Source organism: Aythya fuligula, chromosome 11 (assembly GCF_009819795.1).
Source record: "Aythya fuligula isolate bAytFul2 chromosome 11, bAytFul2.pri, whole genome shotgun sequence".
Classification (NCBI taxonomy): domain Eukaryota; kingdom Metazoa; phylum Chordata; class Aves; order Anseriformes; family Anatidae; genus Aythya; species Aythya fuligula.
Window position 1 is genome coordinate 5,555,235 of NC_045569.1, and position 27,994 is coordinate 5,583,228.

At 38.1% G+C, this 27,994-nt stretch overlaps 1 protein-coding gene across 3 annotated transcripts in view; it reads right to left on the reverse strand.

Annotated features, from left to right (window-relative positions):
- APBA2 (amyloid beta precursor protein binding family A member 2) overlaps window positions 1–27,994 on the reverse strand; it is a 97,131-nt gene that overhangs the window by 61,648 nt on the left and 7,489 nt on the right. The window lies entirely within an intron of this gene.

The window sequence follows — 27,994 nt, forward strand, 5'->3', positions numbered from 1 at the left end:
AAATGAGTAATCAATTCTTAAATGATTTTTTTAAAACATTGAGCACTTCAGTAATTGTGCTTAATTTTAACTTTGACAACCATGTGAAAAATGAGACAAATGTACATAAAATATACATTTGTTTGGGATTTATAGGGAATAAAAATATATGCCTCCAAGAGGCTAGACAAAAGGTTTTCATTCTCCCACTTTTTTCTTTAAAAATCCATTTTACATTAAAGCCTCTCCCACTGAAACATTGTTACTGAAAAATGCTTTATACCAAGAAGCTCGATTTCAGATGTGAGCAGCTTGCTCTGAATTGCGTAGGCAGTCTGAGAACACTGCAGAAGCGTTAGTGTAGAAGTAACATATAAGTGCATGAATAATATCTTACTGATGTAACTGTGAAATATGTTCTTTTGGCATTTATAATTAGGGGCAGAACAGATGGTGAAAGCTTAATATGTCCATTAAAATAAATTATGCTGCCAGTGTTTTTTAGTCTATAAAAACTTTGATTGGGTTGGCTATTTCAGGTTGATTTTTTGGTTCTCCTTGAAGTAGCTCCTGTGCATATGCTGGAGGGTATCTTGTAGTGCAACTGCAGCAGGAAAAAAAGGAGCGTGAAGGTTAGCAATGGGGAATTCTGTCCAAGGCTGACAGCACTTTCAAAAGGGAGAAGTCCAATTTGTCTCCTCCCTCCCCAGCGATCTTTTTCTTCACCAAAGGAAAGCCTAGTTGTATTCCCCTTACTCTTACACTTTCAGTGTGTCAAAGCCTCAGTACCAACGTGTGTTTCTTTGTTTCCTTCTTAAATGATCAGCAAAACCAAATGTCTGTTACATGTACTGCTGAATTGCATCTCCGAAGTACAGCGTGTAGATGTTATGATTCATGCAGGCATTAACTGTTTGTAGGAAGAACTATTGTTACTGTTGTTTGTAGCTTTTTGTCACAGACCAAAAGACAAGACAGGCATTTTATTTTTACTGCACTCACACAAGCAGTTAATCAGCTGGCTCAATAGCTAGGAGTGCCCCATTGCTTCCCGTCGAGCTTCTCCTCAGGACACACTCATAGGAGTCCTGCTCTTTTGAAGAGAGGCATGGCATTCCCTGCGTCTCTCCGCAGGATAACAACTGCCAGCAGAGTACGTAGCGCTGATGGTTGCCTGTGAGGAAGCTTCGTGGCTTGGTTTATGCAGACATGCAATTGCTGAGATTTGCAATTGACAGGCAAACATGGTGATAGAGCCTGAGCAGAGAAAGGGAAATAGCACAACTATTTGGGTGGTGTGCATCAATTGGATTATAATTCAAACTCTGGTTATGGGAACTGATGGCAGAAGTGTTCCACCTCCATCAATGAAGTTCCAGTGGAAAAATACTGACAGTGTGGGAAGGTGTGATGTGATGCTCAGGTGTCTGTGACAGGCTATTTACCGAGACAGGGAGTTGGGGCTGCATTCAAAGCTTCCCAGAGCCTATGGACTTCTATCAGATGTACTCCCTAGACTGAGCTAATAGCTGTAACTGCGTCCTATTGCTGATAAATTGATAAATTTAATTCATGCTGCCCAGGAACATCAGAGACTTCAGATGTCCTCAGCTACCCATACAAACTGTATTAAAACTCTTAGTTCCAGAGCATTAAAGAAAAGCATCTGAAATCTAAAAACTAAAAGAGAATCTCCTGTTCGTTATGTACTTTTCTTTAAACATGCTGTATTGGAGAAAAATTTAGTCTGACTTCAATCAAATGTCTTGGCAAGTACTTGTAAGACATGAAATACACATTTATTGGTTAAAAACATTAAAATAAATACAGTATTTTCTGTATTGTTTAGAGTATTGTAGTATTTTACATTCTGACATAAATAATCAAAATAATTTTAGATTATGCAGTGGCAAGTGGCTTAGTCTACATCCAGAGACAACATACTCAGAGGATTTTTAGGATATGAGAGAAATTATTCTGCAAAGAAATCAGAAGGGACTGAAAATGACTTTGAAACATGAGCCAGTCTGTAGCCTGGTTCAAGGCAACTGGGAAGGCAGCTTAATCGCCGAGCTCAGCGCTCCCCTGAGCAGTGGGATCCGCAGATGGTGAAGCTGCAGCGCATCCCCTTCTATTGCACCTGTACTGAACGGGGGAGGAAGAGCTAGTGAGAGGAAAGAGATGTTGCCTCTATGTTTGACCTGTTCTTCATCTCCGGAAGAACATTTTAGAGAAGAAATGATAGTCCCAGAATAGGATGCACTTCTTAAAATAGAGCAAGAATGTGAAAGTCACAAATGTGCATAGCTTCACTGGAGGACATTTCACTGTTTCTTGGCCTGGCCCCAACCCTGTCACATTACTGAAAAATATCTAAATATCTGCAGTTCTCCTTTAAATGTGTAATATAAACAGGAATCATTTTGGGGATTTAGAGGAGATTTGGTACACTTCAAATTCATGAATGAAGTCAGGTGTCAACTGGCATTTGTGTCTCCTGAAAATCTTCCTTCAGTCTTTGCCATCCGTACCCTTTTTCCACTGCCTGGAGACCTGCTGCTGCTCTTATCTCTTTGCATGCCTGTGCTGTGTCTGATAAAGTGTTCTGCTGTGTGAAATGCAGATTAGCTCACTGCCTGTATTAATAGCCATCAGTGGCAACTACAGCCTAAAATAATCTTTCCCAGGAGAATCAACTAGGGAAAATAATTCTATACACGTCACATTAGCATCCTCCATTAAATAGAAGATATACTGAAATATAGACTATTGCTTCCTACATTAAATTATTACAAATTCAAAAATGACATAGGATAGCCAGATATACGTTCAAAAGGAACAAAATAAACACTCCTGAATAAAAGGAACAGAAAAAAAAAATCTAGTGTTACATTTCCACAGCCACTGTGCCAACAGAAGTGTAGGAATTAATAACTGAGGTTGGAATAAAGTCCTCCAAAGCAGCTGTTTGGTTGCTATGAGCTACAACGCTTTTCTGCACCATACAGTTTGTGCCATACAAGAAGTAGTGCCATCACAGAAGAACGCACTCTTCAGAGGTTTCTCTATCTGGAAAAAAAATAACTAAGAAAAACTAAAATCTTTCAATTTTTATTTATTTTTTTTTTACATCTCTTAGTTAAGGCTAATTACAATTTCCATATAAAGTCACTTCTTCAGTAGGGGGACAATGGGTAAATAGGCATAACTTTTGCTAGCAGGTGGCAAACTTAAATTTAACCTACTGCCAATTCTGGGAGACCCAGATAGGAAAACGAGGGCACAGAATCTGTAAGAGGTCAAGAAGAGGGGATGTAGGTAGTCCATTTGCTCTGCACAGCCACAGACTAAGAGTCTGTACGTCTTCTAGAGTTATTTCAGAGTTAAAATAGTTTAGCAATTAAGAGTTCTGTCTTAGATGCCAAAGAGAAAGAGGCTCATTTTGTCTCTATCCCCGACTTCCTTAACACTCTTGAGCAAGTCTTGGTTTGTAGCCATTAACATCCTTTTTATATATATATACAGAGGTAGAGCTTCACTTTTCACAAAAAGGGCAAGCAACTTTACACAAATCACATCAAGTTGTGCAGGAAGCTGGATCTTGATAAAATTTACTATCTCTTTGATAGGCCCATTATTTTTTATATGACATGCTGGAAAACTGTAGCAGAGAAGTCAAGGCAGAAGAACCACACATTTAACACCCTTTAAAGACGAAGTTGATCTGTGGGAAGCCAGAATTGTGTCTCTGCTGTATCTTACCCTAGAGTTAAAAATGCCTTCGGGTCCTGAGTACCCATCTAGGATCATGCACAGATGAAGATACTTCTCCAAATTGCTCCTTCTGTGGAAGGTTCTGCACAAATAAATCTGAATTGTAATCCTAAACTGAACACAGGAAGAACTTAATAGCTAGAGACCACAGCGCTCCTGTTGCTTTTGCTTTGGTTTTAGGCTGCATCATTACACTATGCAAACATTTCTGGTCACTATCAAAACACTTCACTGCAAAGATGGTATAATTCACAGCAGTTTGGTATCCCCAGGAAGCCATAGCAGCTGGGAAACCATTACTTCCCTTAACTAGGGAAAAACATGACCTCGCAAAGCAAGCCAATTAGTACACGTATATTTTCATCTCAGCATGTTTAATAAAGCAGCATCTATTAAACCAAATATACCTCCTCTTCCCCATCAACCTATTAACAAAAGACTGTCCCTAACTACTTCTGTTATAGTAATTATGCTTTAGATGAAAGCAACAAGAGATACTTTAGGAGAGGCACAAGTGAATGAATTTATAACTATCCAAACAGGATTTGAATCCTTCAGAATAGCTATAGTGATGTTCAATATGGTTTTCCACATCTGGTAATTTCAATAAAAGTATGTGTATTTTAATAAATACATGAAGGTGAAACATTATCTTCATTAAAAAGCTGAAATTTTGAAGTAGGTAAAAATGATAAATGAAAAATAAACAGGTATTTTGAAGCAAGTAAATTTTTTTTCTTCTATGTCTCAAGAAATGATGAAGTACACTACACCTTAATCTACTATTGATTTGCTAGGTGAAGCAAAATCTGGTTCAGGAAATCTGATGCTTTCTGAACTGCATGCTTCTAGGAATGCACGAACTGCAGGACTCTTAGAATCCTACAGTATCTGAGAAGTGGAATATTAGCGTATTTATGTCATCATCCTTATTTTCTATTGCGTTAACTTGTCTATTTCAAAGACATCAGTGAAGAATGAATGGCAACGTTTGAAGGCTTATAAAACAGCTTCTAAACTTAAAAGACTTCTTTAAGAGGACTTGCAGTTATGTGCAGATAGGTGGCAGGGGATGTCCTCAGAATGTGGCACTTGACAAATGAGAATAAAAGGAAGATAGGAAAGGGAGCAGAGACTGGCAAAGCAAAAGGAAAATGCTGTGAAAGGATCAGCAGCCAGACAAAGGATAGTGACAGATACTGATGAGAAAACCCACCCATGCAGCATAGACAAGAATGTCACCGTTAAGGAACACGCTGTTGAAACTAATGACAGGAGGCCTAGGAGATGAATTTTACAGTGTGTCAGGTGATCTAAGACTATGCCAAAGTATTCTTCTGTTCTCATCCTGAGGCTTACACTTGCAAAGCCCAGAGGTAAGATCACTCTAAGTTGTCCTAAATTATCATTTATACGCTGCAGTATCTTTAGAACACCTGCCCACTAGCTGTTCAGTGGAGTAAAGCCATGACACACTGCGCATTTCCAAGACTAAAAATTAACATCTATGCCAGATTTTTGACTAATCTCCCTCTGGGATGTCAGCCCTGTATTTGGGGCTGGCGGGCGCAAGCTGTTGAAGTGGTAACTCCAAACACACAGAGGCAGTGGTGGTTCTGGTGTGCAGCACTGCTGCACAAGTCCTGCAGGCATAGTTAAAGTGATAGAAAACTATAAAAATGCCACAGTACAGAAATTATACTGGCTCTTGGAGACCAGCTAGAATGCTCTGTGCTCTTATCTCGTAATCAGACATTAGGGGTCCGACAGTAGCATCAGGCTCATGCTTTGCCATTAGACCACAGCCCTGTTCACATGGGGCATGCTGCACAGAGCTGTAGTGTCTGTCCAACGTGTGTAGCCCATGTGTCAATTCACTTATGGGCCAGAGTTTCTTAGACCTTATGATGGCAGATTAATGGGCAGGAAGATACAGGCTATATAAGCAGAAATGTAACAAAAGCACAGTAAACACAACTTGGATTGACCTAGAACAAACTAGGAATCTGGTAAAGCATTTTTATCCTAGACAGTTCAAGGACAGCAATATTACTATTTTGTATTGTTAGCTTTTCCAGCATCTATTACTTACATGATTGTTACAACTACTCAGCACAGTTATATAGGATTTCCTGTCTACTGCTTACTGTTGCCCGTTTTCATTCCCAGCAGGTTACCATCTGATCTTCCCTACTCTAAGAAATTGATTTCTTTCCACAAAACAAAACGTGAAGGTCTCCTTTGACTCAGAGCATTTGGATCACAAGAGTGGCCATTGCTCTGGCTGTGTAAAGCAACCTTGAGACTGCTGCTTCATGTCTGCATAGAGAGGAAACGTTATTTAAAGTTTTCTACAGGAGAAAACTTAATTAGGCAGATGGAGTTGGGAACAAATCAGTCATCTTTCAGGCTCATAGACCTGGAATGATCAATTGCTACAGAAATTCCTATTTCTAGATATAATAAGGGAAACTTGGTTTCTTTGTTTTTGAAGTGCCAAATTCTGCAATACATACTCGTAAAGAGCTTCTACTTGATGGGATGCTTTAGAAAGCTTCAGGCCAATCTGCAGGAGCGGAAACTAAAGGCATCCCAGTGGCTGCTTCCTCCATTCTTAGCCAGTTCTGATCATACCACTTATTCTGGATTCTCTCTGAGAAGTGTCTCCTCTGTGAGAAAAACAACTCGTATTGATCATCATGTTGAGTGACATTAGTTGGTTAATCATCGGAATATGTTAAGGAGGAAAATGTTCACAATTTGCATGTGGAAAAATTGAGTCATAGAGGATCTCCTTTCAGAAGCTGTTGGAAATCTTGGTCTGTAGCTCCCTGTCTGACCCTGCTTTATTGTATTTTCTTAAACAGATTTTTATATACCCATATTATATACCCAATATATATTCCTAATTTATTTCAATGGAACATATTGAGCCGAAACATAAGACCAAAACACCTCAAAATATACTGACAGCCACCTATTATCCAGGGAAAATAGCCACAAAAACATCTTAATACACCGTTGTTAGCAATTAACAGTCTGATATGATCTTTCTTGCGTCTGAAAGAACGTAAATAAAGTTTGACATGAACAGATAAAATGCTTGATGGTCAAAAAGGAATGTCAGAACCTTTCTCCTGAATTGAAAGAATTCCACTGAATTAAGTGTTTCTTAGTTTGTAAAAATTTTAGATTACATGCTATCTGCTTAGTACCTCTTGCCTACTGCAAGGTGAGAAAACCACCCAAAATCGGAAGCATCCATGAGTTAAAATAAAGAAAACATCTTTCTGTATTAACAGCTATACCAGTTATGGTTTTACAATTCCTAGTATAATGTGACTCAATCTGCTTTTGGCCCTCATGTGATAAACATGTATCCAAAAATCTGGCATCTGTCCATTTTAATGAAAGTAAGGTTTCATAGATGGTCATTTAAAAACAAAAAACTTGTTATCTCCTTTAAACCACAGTGGTAAAAAGAACATGAGCCCATTTCATAGCAGTTGACAGAGAATTCAGACCACATCTGCTGCAGGGGTTTCCTACTAGTAAGACACAACCAGTCCAGACTTACCAGCAGCCTACACGCTACGAGTGAGAACCCCACATACAGTGCAGGGAGTGACCTGGCTGGACGCAATTCTCCTCTACTTGACAAGCATGCTTTAACAAACAGACCTAAGGAATCAAAGCAATGACAGCAAAATCATAGTAGGGAAGAAAATGTGCACATTAGGATGAGCCAGTGTTGTACACAAGGGAGAGAGGGTGCATGAGGAAATCAAGATGTAGTTTGTTGGTTTTTTTGTTTGTTTTGTTTTTAAAACAGGGTTTGTAGAATTAGCCTTTGATTCTCAGGGGTCTGTTGTCTATGCATTTGCCTTAGGGCACCACTATTTCTATATGCTTATCAAATCCTGTACCTGCAAGATTTTAAAAGTTTTAGTATTATATTATGGTCATTCTTAAACAGTGTTTTCTCATCCTTCAGCTGTGTTTTCAGACCTTGACTGAAACTCATCCAAACAGCTGAGCCCAAAATCTACTCAGGAACAGGAGAAATCAAAGCACACAGTAATTTCCTTCAAATGTCTCCTCGGCTTCACAGGAACTCTAACATTCCAAAAAACTACAACCAGCAGCACGTTCTTTACAATACGTATAGGAAGTGTCCTTAAGCTATTTCTATTGCATTGCTTTTTTCCACATGCATAACTTTGTTTTAAGCTATGTTGGTAATGTGCATTGAACCATGCCTGGAGGCTTTCTAGTAAGATGATCCTCCATAGCATTATTGCAGAGGTGAAAGAAATCCTGATTCATCTATTGGTTCAGGGGCCTAAAGTCCTCCCTGGAGTGTCACAAAAGGAACGTGATGTGCCAAGAGCAGGGTTTTGCTTTTGGATCACTGATTGAGCTGATGGATGTGAAAACTCATGCAGCTAGCTAGTAAGCTACTGGCTACACTTCTAAGGAGTGAATAAATTATTCTAAGCTTAGTAGTAATTTATGCTTACAAAATGAGTAAGGGTACCATCTGTTCAAGAACAGCAGTATAAAGTTCTCTGATGCTAAATTGCTCACTTCTGACATAGCCGTATCACTGGTGAATGCTCCACAGACCGAAATGACGTGGAAGCAGAAATGCACCTTTCAGAACAAGGGCAGGAAATCACCTAGGCCTATAGGCAAGGTAACGTCATGAATACTTTTGGAGTAATATGTGGGGGGAAATTTGAACTCTTAATGGGGAAAGAAACGAGAAGGAAAAATTTTACCGGCATCATTTGGGAGTTTTAAATTTCAGATCACCTCACCTCTTCTCCAGAACAAACTTAAACCTAGAAAAAGTAAGGTGTCTCACACCAGGAAACACAGGCACTCTCTGTTCTCAACTTCTTTCTTTTCCATGTTTCTAATAAAAGACACGACTAACTTCTGAGGACTGAAGTTCTCCTTCATCTCTCCAGAGACCATATAGTCAGACCTTCAAAGTCATTTTAAATAGGGTACAGAAATGGACATAACATGTATACTGATGCTCAAAATTCACAACAGAATCCAACTTTACACATTATATATATATTTTATATCTTATCCATTGTATTATCTAAAAAGAATTCATTTGTGCCTCCTTCTAGAGAAACTGTGATCATGCCCTATACTCCATAAACATTTTAAACTAATTCTTATTGGAGAAGATAAAACTTAAGTTTAAACTACGTTTTATCCTACTGGACAAAGGAAATTATTAGTATAATACTTGAGAAGAATGAGCTGAAGTAGATTTGGTAAAGAGCTATCTCATATTTATTTCTCTCCTTCCTCCTGTGAAGGGTAGGAGAACTACATCTTCTTCTTCCTTGTGCTGGCAGTTCACTGAGTCAGAGGAAATTAATTGAGTCTATTATGTTTTACTATTCATACTACAAAGTACTTAGACATAATATTTGCAGTGTTTGGTCAAACACAGAACAGTAAGATTTTCCATATTCTAAGAAATGCATGATTCAGCTACAAAGGAAATCCCATAAAACAGAATACAAAGACAGCGATACCGGGTCAATGGCAGTAAGCACTAGCACTTCAGTTGCTTGCTTTTTGGTTTTTTTTTGGTGGTGTTTTTTTGTTGTTTGTTTGTTTTTTTTTTTTTTTGGTAGGTGGATAGTACAGCAAAATAAAGTTTCAATAATTAACTTGCAGGATATAAATAAGTCTTTCCAAGTGTTCCATAGCACCATCTCCTAGATGCAAAAGCCAGCATTGGAACAGGCACAAAATGTTTATTAAAAAGTAAATGTGTTAATGAAGTCCCATCTCTTCAGTTGGCTGATGAACCGAAAATAAGGACTTTAAAAGTTTTCACTTGAACAGCCAGATATTTTTAATCATTAGTAGTAGTAGCATTATAATGGAAAAGGAAGCAGTGCTGACAAGAGAGAAGGCAATGTAGTCACATCAGGAAGTGTAAGGAAATGATCTTTGTAGTGGTGGTACTGATTATACACAAGAAAAAAAATTGCATTCACCAAGGTCAGAGGAAATGTTATGGAAATCAGACATGACTTAATTAGAATTTGTAAAAGAAGTTTATGTACATGGATGTGATACTGAAAGAATATGCTACATTTAAGAAGGCACATAAAAAGAGAGATGTTATCTGCAGGCTGGAATAATAAGTGAAAAAGCATTGTCTACAGTGATTAAGGAAGGAAGCAACAGGAGTATGAGGAAAAATACAAAGACTGTTTTATAGATGTGTCAAAAGGATATTTGTGTTTTAGGAATATTAAGAGAACAACTAACAATTAGAGCAGAAGACAGTAAGCCTGGAATAGAAGTATTAATTCTCTGTCTAGAGCATGTAACTGAACTTGTGTTTGAGATTTACTGATGCTAAAGGCGTGGAGAAAAATAATAAAGAACATTGGACAGAGTTGTACAGAGTTCTACAGGAAAAGAAAGATTCCTTAGGACAACATCTTGAAGAAAAAAAAAAAAAAAAAAAAAAAAAAACACATTTAGGGAACAGAAATGGACAGAGCCATTAAAGAGTGACAGGAGAAGGAAAAATTTCAAGAAGAAAAACATGCTGGAAATGTCAAAGGTAGTCGAGAACAGAGCAATGGTTTTGATCTTTGACTACCAGAATGAGAAGTCTTAAAACAGAAAGCAGCTCTGCAGCAGTGCCACATGGGGAGTGCGGCTTGGTCTCAGAGATGAGAGGAACAGTGGGCTGGGGGGGATATTTCTACCTCCTTAAGTTTTTATATACATCTTCAACGTGTACAATGTGATGCTGTGCTATCATCTAATTTCTTCCACAAAGTATGTATTAGCATTTTCCTATCCACACAAGTATTAAAAGAAATTTTTTAAAAAATCACTTTGTTAAATGAACAGGCACGCAGTCATTTTAAGTTACTGTGATCTCTGCTTAATACATTGCATTTCTCAGTAGAGCATCCGTTCTCAGATAAGAGAAGAGGTCACCTTGATGTGTGTGTTAGAGTTTGAATAAGGATCAAAATGACCTATAAAAAGTTTTTTTACCCACTAGGTTAATGACAGCTGAACTTCCATCTTACCAATTCATTCAGATCAAAACCTTAATGGTAACGCTATGCATGATCTCATATCTTTCTCAGTTAAATCCATGTGCTCATTCCAGTATATACATAATTAAATGCATTAAGATTATGTAAAATAATATATATATGTATGAGGCATAGAAAGTATATATTATATACTGCTAAATATCCTCATCACTCTAACAAAAATATAACTGTGAAACAAAATATAAACTGATGTTAAGTGGTTTGGCAGATTAAATTAGGTATATTTATCTGAAATGCTACTTTTAACCTGAATTTTCCATGCATACTTCCCTTTTTTAGATAGCAGATGAGTATTCTGTATTAAGAATTATGTTTTATGTTTTTTTTTTCCTTTTTTTTTTTTCCTACAGGATGTAGACCAGACTCTTGAAGATTATCTCTGTAAAAGAATAGTTGAAGCAGTGCAGTTCAGAACACAGATGATGTCTCTGCAGAAGCTGGATAAGATTATGAAGAAACTTCACCTACAGTAAGTGATATATTTAATATTCCACATGCTTTTTGAATATTCAACTACATAATACCAGATCAATTGTTTAATAGCATCATTGCATAGGGTTCTCAGAAACTCAGTTTGCCAAGCTACTTTTGCGCCTCCTGTGCTGCAGAGGTACTGGTGGGATAGAGGTGCAGGAACACTTTGGCACTTTTAGATGAAGATGAGATGGAAATTCTTATCAGGGATAAGAAAACCTCTCCTGCAGTTTTGCAGCTCTTGAACTGTTCATCTCTGTAGGGTTTTATCCTCACTAGTCTTGCAAATAGATAGCTCTCAAAAAACTAGTGAAGCTAGACTATAGAGATGTTAAAAGGACATCTACGTGTATGTAAAAAGAATTGCTACTTCTGTCTTTTATCACACATTACGGTTAAAGATAACTTGAGAAATTAATTCTTAACTTTCTATAATGAAGCTACCTAAAATTATTGCAACAGGAAGTAGTCATTAAAAGTAAAGTTCTCTTCTGTATTTCAGTATGCCTGGCTTTTCCATCCGCAACTTTTGCACCATTGCTCTTCTTAAACAGTTGCTGCAGTCATGCAAGTATGAGATTTTAAGCAGAAACAGTAAGTCTCGTGAAATTTTAGAGGAAGGGGTTTGTTTTTAGACTCAGTTTCTGGTGGTTTCCAAAACTAAAATGCCTTTGAAGTTAATACTCTAATTGAAAGCTATGCAATCTTACATAACTAAGTCACTAAATTTCTATTCACATATTAAAAGTCTGGGAAACAAAGTTACAGCTCAGATGGTACATTTCCTAGAAACTGTACCCAAGATATTAATGCTTCCTACCAAAGCCATTTAAATAGGCCTCTGAGGTCAATCCCATTTAATTGATCTTGCTGTAATAACTTGGTTCTGTAGCATTCTAAACACATTCTCTCTACTTACTGGGATGCGTTTCTTGTGAAATACAATTATACAATCTGCCATTTATACTGCATTGTGCGTTGTTATATTACTGCGTTGTCTTATTATACTGTCCTTGAGATCTCCAATTAGAGATCAGTTAATTTTCTCCAGTCCTTTACACAGTAGGGCTTACAAGTACTGTAAAACTTGGCTGCGATAAGTAAGATTCAACCTTTGGGATCAGTGCCAAAAGGTGGCAGCGAGCTGATGTACCACTGCACCATACTGCAGCAATTTTCTACGTCTAACCCACAGAACCATGTATGCACTCTGAATGAATAAATAGCATCCCAACTTAGCATTTACAGAAATGCTGCTAGGTTTCCTAGCAAAGCTGACCTGATGGACCCCATGGATTTCAGTTAAACAAAGCTCTAGCAATTATGTTTCGTTAAAAGGTCAAGGAGGGAATAACTTTAACTTTCCGGAATGGGAAAGATCGGTGCTGTACCCTACTGCCATGGCAGAGCAGATCTGTTCATCATCATGTTGAGGCACAAAGTTAGAAAGGAATCACCAAAACAGAGGATTAATGCTTCTGCTTGAGAGGGCAAACAGAGGCTACTATGCCAAGATATTGCACAAAGGACATAATTCTCCAAAAGGCTCAGAACAACTATGCCTAGTGAATAAACAGTAAGATTGAGTTTGTAAGATTTTTTTTTCAAAAAATAATCTTTCTTCAGAGCTTTCTACAGCTGTTCTGAATAACCTAGAACTCGTATAACAAATAAATAACTCAAGTTGAGCTTGAGTAATAAATGGAGTCTGTTATTACAAGTAATGTGGGGAGCAGAAGGGTACAGGGAGCCAAATCGTCTCTGGGTTATGCAATAGAAAGAACAGACAGACATTTTACCTCTGATCAGCTCCTCCATCTGAGTGAAACATAGATCAGGACAAAAACGTATACTTTTAACATCGTCTGAATTACACAAGTCCTGAAGCAATTCCAGGCCCTTCCCAAATAAATAAACATCTGTTTTTCTATTTTAATTCATTGTAAAATATTTAAATGTTTGCATGAGGATCTTGCCTGTTTTGGGGCAGTATGCAGACTTTACTCCCAAGAATTGCCAAGAGAACTAACTAAAATTTCTCCTGAAGGTATTATTCCTGGTGCTACAGAAATTACATTGATCATGTAAGGTGCTAAGTACCTTAAGTAAGCATCAAGTATTTAATAATGTCCATGATAAACGCAAACTTGTACTCTTTTTAACATAATATACTAACACATTCTACTCATATTTTGGGGTGAAAAAATGCACAAAATGTAATGTGAAGACAGCCTTTATTTCTCTGTCCATTTACAGAATTTTAAATGTTTCCATCAAATTCCCAAACAGATTATATATTGCAGATAAATTACTCTCCCTTAAAATGTTCTGTATCTTTGGCACCGGCTAAGGCTTCCCTTAGCAATTCTTTATGAACCACTACACCTACATGTTAGTATATTACCTGTCTGTGTACATATAAACTAAAATCCAAATTATTTTTTTGTTCAGTTTATGTAAAAAGAGAAGTGAAACAGTAACAGTTTATTAACTTTTTCTTGACGTACAAGGTACATTTTATACCACCTTAAATTCTAAATCCTATTAAATTCTTAAATTCTAAAGTTTTTTTCTTAAAGAAAAAGATCACGACCTCTAATTATCACCTTAGAAGTGTGTTCAGTTCCTGTATGTAAAACCAGACAGACTTTGTTCTGTTACTTATACTTGGGACACGAACAGACTTCTTCATGCTTGTGCCAGCAGGAAGAACTTTTTTTAATTTCTGAAAAAAGTGTCTGCAGAAATTCAGAGTGCCAGGCTGGCTTAATTTATATGCTAATATATGATGATTTCATTTAAGTACTGCACTCTGAGGTCCCAGGTGCTAAATAAAACAGAACATCAAAATTTTGGTTCTGCAAAATTACTTTTCCTTTTTTTAAAAAATAAAAATAAAATAAAATAAAATAAAAAAAACACAGAAAAAGTAACAAAACATTTCAGATAATAGGTGAAAATGAGGATGATAGTTACCCACTCCAGTATCTGTACAGTGTCGTGAAGATGAAGAACCCCTAGTATTTTCATCACCATATGCTTTCATCCATTTCATTAGCTGCAGCATGGAGAACAAAATCAATAGACTCTACAGTATCTAAGGGTTTAGGACTTCAGCAAAGAAAACATTAAATTCGGAAAAGTCAAGTAAGACCCCCTACAAAAAAAAAATTAAAAAAACTGCAGATACGTGACAATTCCTAAGAACAGTTTATCCTTATTCCACCGCTGGCCCTGGGTGATTAGACCTAACTTTCTCCAAGTTATTAGTGAAATTACTAGACTTCATTTGAATTTATACTAAGTATATGGCTCATTCGTGAAGTTCCCAATTGCAGGTTTTTCTTAATTTCACTGATTTTTTTTAAGATACGTTCCAGCAGGGACTCTGTCATAAAACATGTATCGCCAAGCAAGGGGCACGTAGGAACAAAGGAAACAAAAGTTAACTCAGAATACTGACACTGACTGCATCTACCAGCATACACGCTGGTGACGATAACCTACATTCTTCTTGTTAGGAAAAGCACTGTACAATTTGGCTTACATCCACTCTGAATAGTAAAGTAACGCACATTTTAACTGTAAACAAATCCTGATCGATCTATTAAGCTCTCTGATTTCTACACTTGGATATTTAAGTTACACTACAGGAAAACACATCTAGGAGAAAAGTGCACTTCCTCATTAAACTGCTATTTCCCAATACACTCGTCATTTAGAAAGCGCCTGGAAACTGTCAAGAATGTCCTGCTTTTATAGTGACAGCTATATTCTCTTGAAGAAGATCCATAAAAATATCACCAGCATAAAAACACTTAAGAGTACATACTTTGCAGTAATCTAGTCTCACTTGAACATGTCTAATCTTATAATGACAAAACTTTAATTTCAGACCAACATAATTGGAACTTTAAGTATATTTCAAATTCTTTAGGAATCCCATTTAGCTAGCTAGTAACACTTACTACAGTTTACAGCCTGCTTCATTGCCACTTTTCAAGATGCCACAGTATCTTTCTTATGCTATCATGGACTCCACTTCCCTGTAGTCTAGTATACAGTTTGGTCTGCACCAGAGACCACCAGTTCTATTTTTCCTAGGGCAATTTGTACAATCTACCCATTACCATTGGTTTTATAACAACTAGGTTTCCTGAAAAACATACACAGACACAATTATATATAAAAGGATACTTAAAGCCAACACATAATTGAACTTAAATGAAATTTTAAAATAATTAGCCTGTTTATTACTTTCCAGAAATCAATTATTTCATAAATAGTGCTAGAGGCATGGATTTGAATTTTAGTTGAAAAGGACAGATGTGAAATAACACAGAAGGACCTTAGAAATGAACTGAATTAAGAAAAAAAACTCCTTTGTCATGTGAGAGTCAGTAAGTAAATACGTGCCTATATACCTTATGTGAAGGAAAATATATTAAACTATAAGAAATCAAATACATGTAATTCTCTTCTATCAGTTCTAAGTAGCATATCATCAGTTGCTTTGTAGCCTATTACAATTATTATGAAATGTCTCAAAATCCACTTAAAAATGTTCCTATTTGCCTCTACTCCAAATTACTGTAGTCATTGCAGATTTTATGCAGCTAGGCAAAGATAATTCAGTTTTGATCAGTTTGACGCCAAACCATAATGACACAAGCTATCTATTCTTACTTATTTTTATTTCCCTTTTCTGCTCTAACTGCAGCCCCAAAACATCACCGTAATCTATGAAGCAGCAACCATTTCACAGGTCTGCACGGAAGGACTAGAGCATCTTATTAAAAATAAATGTTAGTGCTTCAGCAATGAAAAAGCCCAATCCTGCAAATCCCTAACTGTATGAATAGTGTCACCTTTACAATACAACCAGTAAAACTGAAGGCTCTAAAATTGCTCAAGGGGTTGAGGATTAGCTACCTACCTACGGCCTAAAGTCTTAAACCCAGTGTTTTCTAATCTAGAAAGATTATCTTTGCATTCCAAACCACAATTATGGCAACTATTTAAAAAAATAAATAAATAAACCAGCCGCTGCTCTGCATAAATAATGCCTACATGTCACTGGCTACAGACAATAAATGAAACACTGGCAAAAATCCACTACATTATACCCCAAACTGCTCCTGTTTACACTTGATGCAGCATAAAAATAAGTGTTGATGTCTTATCACTGTTGTGCAGGTCTGCAAATCTGCATCGCACTTGATTATACTGCACAACAAATGGGAATGCTCTTTCCAGTTCTTGGCCAGCGTGATCTAGTACAACTGTACTATTGCAAAACTGCAGCATATCTTGTTTGCTCAGGACGAGACAGATCTAACAGATTTTTTCCTGTACTTTTTCACCTTTAAGCTCAAGTGAATTTAAGCCCTTTCCTGAAATTTGTTTATCACTGATGTGATGCAGAGGAATTAGCTGATTATCTCAGTAAAGGCACTTTTTAGCATGACTGCTATTTTTTGCAACTGTGAGGAGTGCTGAGGTTTGGGTAGTTAGGAAACAGGCTTACAGCAACTGACTAGAGAGTCAAAAAGGGAGCATATGGGTAAGAAATGAAGCATATCAGGAATGAGCAAAACAGATAGATATATATCTCTAAAACATACTTCAAACAGATCAACTAAGAAATGAACACTTTGGAATTAGGAAACAAGGGTGACTAATAAGAAAATTATAGGACACACTACATGATAAATACAAGGCAATAAGCAGCAGTACAGAGCATCGATGTGCAAACCACATGAAAAGGATATATTCCAGCAGGCACAGCAGCACACGTTGCAGGCACCTAACACCTCTCTTACTGTGAAATCAAAGTGTGCACTGAGGCAATTCATAATTAGCAGTGTCTTCTAAATGAAAATGCAGTAAATGAATGAGTCACAGGAGTGGGAAGAGAACTATGGTCACTCGTGTCCACTTTCAAAGGCTAAGGACAACCAAATGTTCCCATTCAAAGCAGTAGGAGCCGTTTCTTTAGGGTAAAGGGAGAGGCAAAACCACATTGGAGATTTCACAACCCTCTTCTGGCTTCTCTGAAATAATGAGAGGGCTCCTTGCACTTGGAGCCAGCACCCACAGTAGCATTTTAGCCCTTCCTACAAGGAGCAGGCCCGGGGCCTCTCCCTTTTCCAAGTACCGCTCACCCAGACAGGGTTTCATGTCAGTGTTCCTAAACCACCTGTGCTGTACCGTTTATTGTCACCGTCCTTGACAGCACTTCTCCCACAGCTGGCAGACTACAAGAAGAGTCTTGCCTAAAGATGGTGGCAGTGAAATTGGATTACAGGACTGGGTGAAAAGCTGTCAGATTTTTCTGCTGTTTTCTAGCCACAGCGTCTGACAGACAGAGGTTTTTAGAAATCATTACTGGCCCTGCCCCTGCCTCCTCCTGAAGCTAGCAGCCAGCCCCAGCCAGCTCTGTCCTTAACACAACTGCATGTCTTTGCTGCAGAGATAAATGAAGGATGACACGTTTCACGTCAGGCTATATCTGGTCCTGTGACACTGCACAAGAATTCATTAGGAAGACTGAACATGAGAATTCATTAGAAAGCCTGAAAAGTAAACACTTTTCTTCTTAAATAATTATTGTTTTAATATAAAATCCGAAGCCCCCACGCTCATAACCCAGAGCAGGCATGATTTCCCCAACTCAAATAACTGGAGCTATACCTGGAGTGCAGCTGGTTTGAGCCCAGATGAAGAGCATCCCTCTTCCATGCATCCACATAAGCAGAAGGTATCTGCTTGTTCACTTTAGCCATGTATCCTTCAGAGGACATATTGTTGTGTTTGTCTGGATATCATTTGATAAATATCTATCAGATGATTATCAAAATTCATGTATATCTCCTTACGGTATTTGATTGAAGTTTCTTCCCAGGTAGCAAGTCCTAATTATTCTTCGGATGATCATGGGATGCGGTTTCTTAGAACAGTCACTGATAGAAATCATGGTAGTATTCCAGACGTACTTGTTGGTTGCAGTTACTGGGCTGTGCTTCCTCTCCTTTTTTATGAAGAACAAATAGAAGTTTGTTCTGTTTTAAATCAGAGAGAGTTGGAAGCAGCATAATAAGATATGACAGGTTACAGCATAAGTCAACTCTTGAGAATTCCTTTATTTCCCAAGCCAAACTTGAAGATACCACAAATTTAAATCCTCTGTGCCAGTCATAAAATTTTAATTAGCTAAACTAAAATTACTGGCACTGTTTACCACTTCTTATGTATTTCTTAAACTGCTAGATTTGCCATCACTAAAATAGCTTGCAGATTGCAAAAGGCTGTCACCAGTACATTAATACCGCCACTTCAGCATACACGTGAGCATTCTATAAAGCCTGATTATAATTAATCAGTAATCTAGTCTCTTGTTTCTGGCTGCCAAATGATAAATTAACAACTAGCTACAATCATGGATGGAATATTAATTTATACAATGCCCTGGGGTACTTCTGTATGTCGTACAAGATGCCTCACGAACGGATCTGATTCAAAGCTTTAGTAGAACTACGAAACAAAACAAGCCAGATCTAGTCGGGATCAGCTGCAGCTATATTAAAACCAGATACCCACATCAGCAATTTTAGGAAGCAGCACTGAGATACATAAGAACTTAAATTTAGACATCTTGTGAAAGAATGAATTCCTCTTTTAAATGCACAAAAATAAGCTTGTATGTGTGTGTGTAGAGGTGGTATGATCTGGAGGCTTGTGAAAACCATTTTGACTTTGAAGGTTGAATTATGCTCTCTGAGCATGCCACTGTATGTGTGTTGTGTAATAGGGATATTTGCCAGTTCTGGAAGGGAAGTTATTTTTTTCTAGTTGCTCTGCAGTACCTACTGAAGCATCTCACTACTCAAGTGAGGACAGCAGATGGATACAGAGGTTCTGCCTCCAGCCTTGCCTGTTTCTCTATTCCATATATGCTGCAAGCTTCATCTTGCAGCATCTCTCAGCTTTCTAGTGCGTGAAAACAACCTTTGCACAGGTGCAGAAATGATATTCAACTGTCCTCCTCTTCCACAGTTTTCTTTCTCATTTCTCTGCATTTTTCTGGCTTTTGAATGTCAGACAAGACAGAGAAAGTATTATTTTTTAATATAGGAGGAAGCTTCATAAAATATTAATAACCTCGTGGCACTTGGCAGTAGCAAAATATGCTTAAGATGCATTATATTGCAAAATTACAGTATAACAGAATACATATTTCTGATTCAGTAGCACTGAAAGCATAATAAAGCTTGGAAGGGGAAATTCTGTCCTTTATCAGTTTTTCATAGTACAAAGAAAGCTGGATACAACATGAGCTCTTGGTTAGACCATAGGGAACTGCAGCCTCTTTACAAAATGCTAGTCTGTATTTTGGTAGCTCACAGCATCCCAGCACAGAATGATCGAGGCATCTGGCCATTTGACTACAAGCTGATAGAGTTTTGAGCCTATCAACAGTCCAGAATGGCTTTCACAGCACTAGAAATACAGCATAGGAGAATGTTTGCCAAGAATAATAGGATGAAAACCACTGAGAAAGAAATGGGGTTATTTTCAAATTTCTAAAAGGGTATTACTAATTATTGTAAAGCTTTCTCTCACAGGAATTCTTAGAACGCTTTCTTATTCTGAAATCAATCACTGCAGCATACATAAAATAATTTCAAGCTTTAATTATAAAAGAATAGGCAATCTACTTTGAAAACAGCATAAAGATGCAGCTAACTCAGACATTTCAAGCAAGACTCACATTTTAATTTCACCTTCTGTTCTTGCACTTTAATGTTTTAAGCATCCTGCTTTACGAGAAGGGTATCGCCTATTGCATGCCAAGTCTGAGAGCTCCTGTTCTCCTCGGACCTGCCGCTTCTGTCTGTGGCACACTCGGGTACGGCAGAGCTGAGCAGATGAGAAGCCAGCGATGACTGGGGACAGGGGCCAGCAGCTACCAGCACTGCCTGCTGGACCTAGACAACTGAGCAATCTTGCCCAGAAGGGAAGGGGCAGAATCATCTGACAGCTTACACCTCGACTACTACGCAGAATAAAGTACTTGCATATTGCAATGTACTGTACAGAGCTGCTTCAGAAATACAAATAGCTTCTTTGTACAGGGTGTGTGACCTCATAAGCTACTGCAAACCATTGACAGTCACTTAGGTATCATGAGGCGTTGACGAAAAACCCAGTCACACCTGTATTGACAATGCCTGCCAAGGCCTGGGGTCTCATCAGGCACACAGTGCGCAAGTCTGGCTTCTTCATTACAAGTGGCAAGGTTTTTGGAAGGAAGCATTGGATATCTGCTTCAGAGCTCCAGCTGATGTCCCTCAGGAAGGCTGATCCCCGAATTTATCAGCAGAGGGCACAAAAAAGCAGCACTCTTCTTCAAATGTGCATAAAGGGAAGGGGCAGCTCCCCACCTCGCTCCTCAACAGCCACTGGGTTAGCATAATCTGTTCTATTTGAATAGAAACAAACAAGAAAACTGGGCCAATCATATATAAAGCATGTATCATTTCGGCTGAATAAACCCTAATAGTTCATTTGAGATAGAATTCATGATACTAATAACTGCGGGATGCTTCAAGCATTCAGATATTTGAAAACTTGAATGTCTGAAGATGAGGATTTATAAATTGCAAATGAAAGAACTAGTCCCTGGTGGTATCAAGCAAATGAACAGCGTGTTGGCAGATATTAAATCCTACTGCATAAATAATCTCCTTAAAGCTGCATCTGTGAAACCTAACTGCATTTACTTTGAATTTGCAAAAATATCTGTCCCTTATGCTCAATACAAAACAATTTAACTAAGCAAACAAAGGATGAGAAACAGGGTAAGCAAAATGCTGTTCGCTATTGGGTTGCTGGACACAGAGGACCTTCGTTAGAATTCACTTGATTAAGCGGTAAAGGAAAACAGCCCACCACCCTACCGCTTACAATGCAAATCTCAGCGTAACATTTTATGCAGATCATCCCCACCAACCACAGTGCTGAGTGATACCATCTTTTATCCCAAATTATGGTAGGTGGAGTTTTCATTTAGGATGTTAGTTTCTTTGAACGCTGGTTCTCTGTGGCTTAGTTTTTATGTCCTGCAGACAGATCCTCCAGCTTCCAGAAAAATACTAGCCACTTACACAAATGTTTAAATCTTCCATGTGAGTGGTAGACTCTGTACATTCAAGAGTCAGGATCTTTTATCTCTACCAGGAGTAGGTAATTAGTAAGGTGAAGAGTTAGAGAAAGCTTATTTTCAATTCTACTGAAGCACCTGGTTTGCAATGTTATTGTTAGCAAATGAGAGAAATTGTGTCAATCCAGACTGAGTTTGCTAAGACGTAAACTGGTTTTGCTATTGTATAACCAATGCAAAGAATGTCTTCTCACCAAGTGATGAGTACTCTATCCAAATTTCTACCCATGAAATTGCAATACTAAAGACAGGGATTCTTTTTAAGTTTTATTTTGGAGGATGGAGCTATGTTATACTGTAGTTTTTCTCATTTGATATCTTTACTGAACTTAAGATTTTCACTTTTTTTTTTTTTTTCTTTTCTGATGCTACATAGGGAACAAGCAACATTCATCTTTCAGTGATTAAGCCTAACTTCCAAAACATGCCACTGTTTCTCTTTGGGAAGCAGTGGAACCAAGTGGAAGGACAGAGGAACAACAGTTGGAACTCTCTAGATGCTGACATTTGTCTTTAGCTAGAAGGCGGGGTCAGATCCAAGAACCAGTTTTAAGAAAATCTTGAGGTTAGAGAGAGACAATTCATCGCTCAAGTGCTCTGCAAATTGTAGTGATTGCTACAGAAGACCACTCTGCTGCTTGGAAAATAATGAAATACCTTCATGAGTGGTTCAAAATGGAGAGTATGAAATAACATCAAGGGGTGAAGCACAATCTTGTGAAAGGATTGTTCATCCTTTGGGATATAAGAGAATGGTACCTTCAAACTTGATGCACATGAGGTATCTGGATAAAACAAAATATGCAATTAGCCGGCCATTAAATGATTCTTTAAAAATTGTGACTACCTAGACTGCCCACTATAGCTTGAAAAAGGTTTTCAGTAAAGGTGGCGAGATCCCTTTCTAGAAATCCACAGGCAAAGTTCAAATTAAATCCTTGACTGAACAGACTTTCTGAGCTTCACGTGTAAGTATTAACTCTGTTGTTTAAAAAGGCTCTACTTAAAGCCAGCAAGTCAGATGCCATTAGCTGCCTGGGCTCTGATGCACAAGTCATCTTATCCCATCAGATCCTGATGGCTTGTAAAGCAGAAGAGAGCCATGTGGATCTTGTCTACCTGGAGTTGTTGTTGAACATTTGAAAAAACTAAGGTTCCTCAGAAAAAGTAGGGCAAAAAAGTGCTGTTTTCTCCTGATCTTGGATGGTTCTGGGAAGGAGAGGAAGGGACTGAATATTTATTAAAACGTCTGTCTTTGCAAAAAGGCATCTTGATCTTGTGTGCTTTCTGTAGCAACACAATGGAATCCTGATGACTCGAGGGAAAATAAAACAAGTCAACTGCTGAGAGATGAAACCCCAGTAGATGAAGCACTTCTGAGCATCGTTCCCCTTCTAACATCAGTCTGTTCAAAGTCCAAGGAAACATTCATTTCCCTTTAGACCTTCATAAGGGTGGTGAATGTTTATCTCACTTTTGCCAAGTCATTATAGGGAGAAAAAACATTTCAAACACTGGAGACTGTAGACCCTGCCCTCTACCATGTGATAAAGCTGTCATTGTGAAAATAAACATAAATACAAACATTAGAGCAGAAATTCTCGATCAGATCAACATAAGCCTTTGGCGGTTCATACTGTACGCCTTAACTCTTCTTAGGCTACACCTCTTAAGTAGTCTGTGAACGTATGTATGTATGTCCTAACTGCTTCAGCAAAGTCCAGGAGACACCAGCGGGTTCTCCCTACTTTGTATTCGCTGCCATCCTGTGCTCTGCTGTAGGAACACTGAGAATTCTAGTGATTGAGCAAAATCCTAACTATTCAGAAATGTTCAGCCTGTTTTCAGTCATTACTGGTTTTGTTGTTCTTTTGTGAGTTTTTATTATTTATTTGGTCTTCTGTATCTGAAGCTGGAATGAGTCTGTCTGTACCTGAAGATATAGAAGTTCACACATGTAGACAGACCTTCCCTATCAGTAATCGACTGGCTAATTAGGTACCAGTGCAGCACTGAACAAGAAGAAAGCTGAAAATTCACTGTTATGCAGTATTCCAATGAGTATCAGTGCAGCTTCAGCCGATCCCCTCATTAAAGATACACTGTGGTTGAAGATGCAGTGTCAGGGTTAATTGGATCAACAATTGGCCTAAACACACGATTTGTTGAGGAATGCAGCTTGCCTGACTGCAGCATGTAAAATAATGGTATCAGATGGAAAAAAGCCATACGTAACAGACCTGTCAGATAAAGGGCATTAATCCTGCAGCGTAAGGCTCCTGTACCTCTGCACAGGGTTATTAAAGTTGGGCCCAAGTATGGAAGAGCTCCATGAAGGAAGCCTCATGCTCTGTATCTGTTTATTACCCTATTTGTGTCACACTGGCTTATCAAAGGATTAGAATGTATTTTGAGGAATATTAATGAAGCTTTAGAGATATAGGTATAAGCTTACATGAAAACAAGATTTTCCCATACAATTTATTTCATTTCTGGTAGGACAATACCCTTCTGTTTAACTTGCTTGAATGATCAGTACATTTCCTAGGCTCTCAGTAAATGTAGCTATGTATTTTGATAACACCTTCAGGAATTAATGCTTTTCCTCTCAAAATGAATTAACAAATCACTGGAACATCTTACCTGAGACAGCACATTGGTACGCTGTGGATCACAGCCTATTTTCTATTTATCTGTGCATTTTCCAATTCAGTATTCCGCATCTCTCATCACTAAGTACACAGTAAGCAGCTACTAAGCAGGAATGTAAATGGCAATATGAGTCTTGCTAATATTTATTCTTCAGTGTTTTGATTATGTGGTCATAAATAGAAAGGCTTTTCTTCAATTGATGCTCTGGACAGTAAGTGTATAAATTCTGGTATCAGGTTTAGAAAAAATAATGTCTTGCCTCCAGTTACATTTATATATAGCACGAAGCACAACAGCTGGCAGAATATGATCTTTAAGGGATACATATATAATTGTGCTCCTTGGGAAAGTCAAACGTAAACTAATTCCTCTAACAATAGGACAAATTCCTATTTTTCTATCATTAAGTCAACTAGGCTTCATTTTTGTAAGTTTAATTATTATGGTTTGAACAACTACCCCATGGCAGCCTGATCCTCCCAGTAAGAAGTCCCCTCTCCTAAGAGGTCGCACCGTTCCAGCCCTGCTGGGGCAGGTGGGACACGCCGGGGGCAGAGGGCTTCAGGGAGGTTTGTAGAAATAGCAAAGATTTTGTCATGAAAAGCTGTTGAGCTGCATCCAGCTCAAAGCAAAGGCTACCCTGCAGCCACTTGAATTGCAAAGACATGTCACTGTCCCTTAGTACCAAAAATTGCCTCCAATTGTAGAACAAGAACCTAGCACAGTGCAGACCTTCTCTGGGCTTTCTCTGTGGATTTTGGCAGGCACTTGGAAGGTTTCCCCATAGGATACAATTTTGTACCATCATTTGTAGCCTACATTGAAGGGCTGTAATCAACTTCTGTGCCATTTGACACCTCTTTATCAGATTTAAGCCCTGCACAGTCACATAGTATTTTCCTTTCCATTTAATTCTGCATCTTTTATTTGCTACAGTAACAACAGTCAGCTGGGGGCAAATAAACCCTAAATTAAGTCTGTTGCGGAAAAGCCTATTAACCAGGATTTCATCGTGTTGAATATTCTACAGACTTTCTTACCACAAAAAAAAAAAAAAAAAAAAAAAAAAAGCTTAAAAATCTGTAAGTCTGTCTACAGGTGACAGATAAATGAAGCAGGCTTAGAGGAGCTCGTTCAAAACCAAACCAACACACCCCACGCATTGACGCAGCAGTGGTCAAGGACAAATAATGCTGGAATCACTGTAATAACTGCAAAGCCACCCCTTTATCATCTCCACAGCAGAGAACCTTTTTCCAACTTGTGTGGGTTCCCATGTTCTTCATACTTACATAGGCAAATCTTTTAATGCATTCATTTATGAAGGTAGCTATTTTCATCTTCATAGCTTAAGCCAGCAAGAAGGTTAAGAGCAAAATTCAAGGAAGCAGTAAAATGAAATGGAGATTTTCCAGTTAAGTACATTTAGGCTCTTCTACCTGATAATTATGGACATACCTATTATTCCAAGTTTTCAGTAAATGTTTTGTCTGTTATTGATTAAATCCAGTGCTTCACACCCTATCTCTACCCCAATATGAGGTCATATTGGCTGCACCACATCTTTACACTCTTGCAATAGTCTCTTCCTCTGTCAGACAAATGTAAACAGAAGATACCAAACCGTCAGGTCTATTTAGTTAGGTCAGTCTTATGAGCAAGGACAGTCTACAGCTGTCTTTGGAAATGCCTACCACAAGGGATGCTGTGCTCCTGGTTGGCTCGTAGGCTCTGCCACAATAAAGACTTTATTTTTTTTGAGCAGCTCCATTTTATTCAGGATGCCACTGTGTTGGTTAGTCTAGTTCCTTTTGTATGGTAAACTTACAACTAGAGAAAAACACTTCAGACCTTACTGTCTGAGGACTCCTGTTTGAATTTCCCCCATCAGTTGCCTTTATGATACGTGAGGACCCCTGTGGACTTGAGCAGGCTTTCTGTGGGTGGCCTGAGGAGGCGAGCAGGAGGAAGGAGGAGCAGTGCCTGAGGAGGTGGCAGTCGGTGTGCCAACAGGACACAACATCAGCCCCAGTTGGGGTCACAGGCTCCTCCGGTGTTGAGAGGGAGCCAACCTTAAAGGCAACACGGACTTCATCCTGTCAAAAGGCACGATCCATTGTGCCAGAACACGGGAAGGCTGGGAAAGTCAGGACTACCAGTCCAGGCAAATGTGTCCCAGCCTTGTGATGTTATTTATTTACCAGTACAGTATTAGCTTGCTACATTACCTTAATTACTAGAATAATTTAATTAGGATTATCATTACATAGATGGAACTATGTAACACCATGAAGTACTTAGTGATAAAACAGCTAGTTCAGAAACTTCAGGTGGCATTTGATTGGCTTATTTCTTATTGAGTGCTGTTATAAAAATGTTAACTACCATCAGAAAGACAAACAGGAACTCGAGTTTATATCATTCAGATATAAACAGACTCCTGTTAATATTAAGCAACTTATTTCCAACCGCAGCTGCTATAGCATTGCCAATCACAAGTATTACAAAATTATTTAAAGATGTCATACTGTCCTTAGACATTTAAAGTACATATTCACAGTTTCTCCATTCTTGGAGCCAGTGTGAGTAGACACTTGAAGCTGAGATTCTCACACACCAGCAGCTGGAGCAGTAGCTAAAGCATGAAATATCACAAGAATCTCAATATTAAGAAGTGTTAACAAATCCCAATTAACTCAATGCTGTCTCAAGAATAAGCCTAAGACTTTACTAAACTGTGATTTAAAAAAAAAATGAATCCAAAATAAAAATATACATGCACAGAAAAGAAAAATTTTGCCACAGAGGGCTGGTAGTTTTGCAAATATCAAGGGGAAATATAAATATACACACTCAGTTTTCCCCTCATTCCAATCTTTAGGAAGCAAACCGTAGATGATTATGGGTCTTTATCATGTTTTGTACAAAATACCTTCTCACGAAGCAAAGCATTCATACGTGAAAATGTGAGCAGGATGTTTGGACGATAGAAAACTCATCAGCTGACAGTTTGTTCTTCATGTTATTGCTATTGTACAGAGCAGGAACAAGAGCAGGATGGTAACACGGGTAAACCACTAGGAGACTATTGCATATACCTCAGTGCTACTCCTGGTTCAGTCACCCAGCAGGGAGAATGATTATAGCCAAGTCATTTTCGTGTCTCCCTATCTGTAAAACAGGGCTATCAAATTTACTTCCTTTGCTTTGATACTTCCTGATAAGACATTCAAAAGCTAAATCTCACCTAGTATAATACTACAAAAGACTCCCAGTACCAACGTACACATCCTCTGCTGCAATAAAACTGATGTGAGTTTATTTTTCCCTCGTGTAATATAATCTTAACAGCACTTCTTTGTTTAAATCATTATTCCTAATTAGATCAGCAGCTAGTTGAGGAGTCCAGTTATGATGTGTATGTGTTGAATAATCAACACAGGCAAATATCAGTGGAAACACATGCTGTAATGATAATTTATTATTATTGCATAAGTGTGGAATAGAGCTGCTAAAAACCCTTACGTGATCTCTTTCCACGTACTGAAAACAGCAAGTGTTATATATATAATATATAAAAATGTATATATGTAATAATGTATATACAACACCTTCTGTGTCTTTCACTTTTGGAAGAATAGAGGGAGATTTCCACTCATTATTGAGAACACAAAGAAAAACACTTTATTACATTTAAAAAACAACAACAATTGACTTAACGGCATACTACTGCTACTACACAGGTATTTCCAGGGCAAGCTTTTGATCAAGA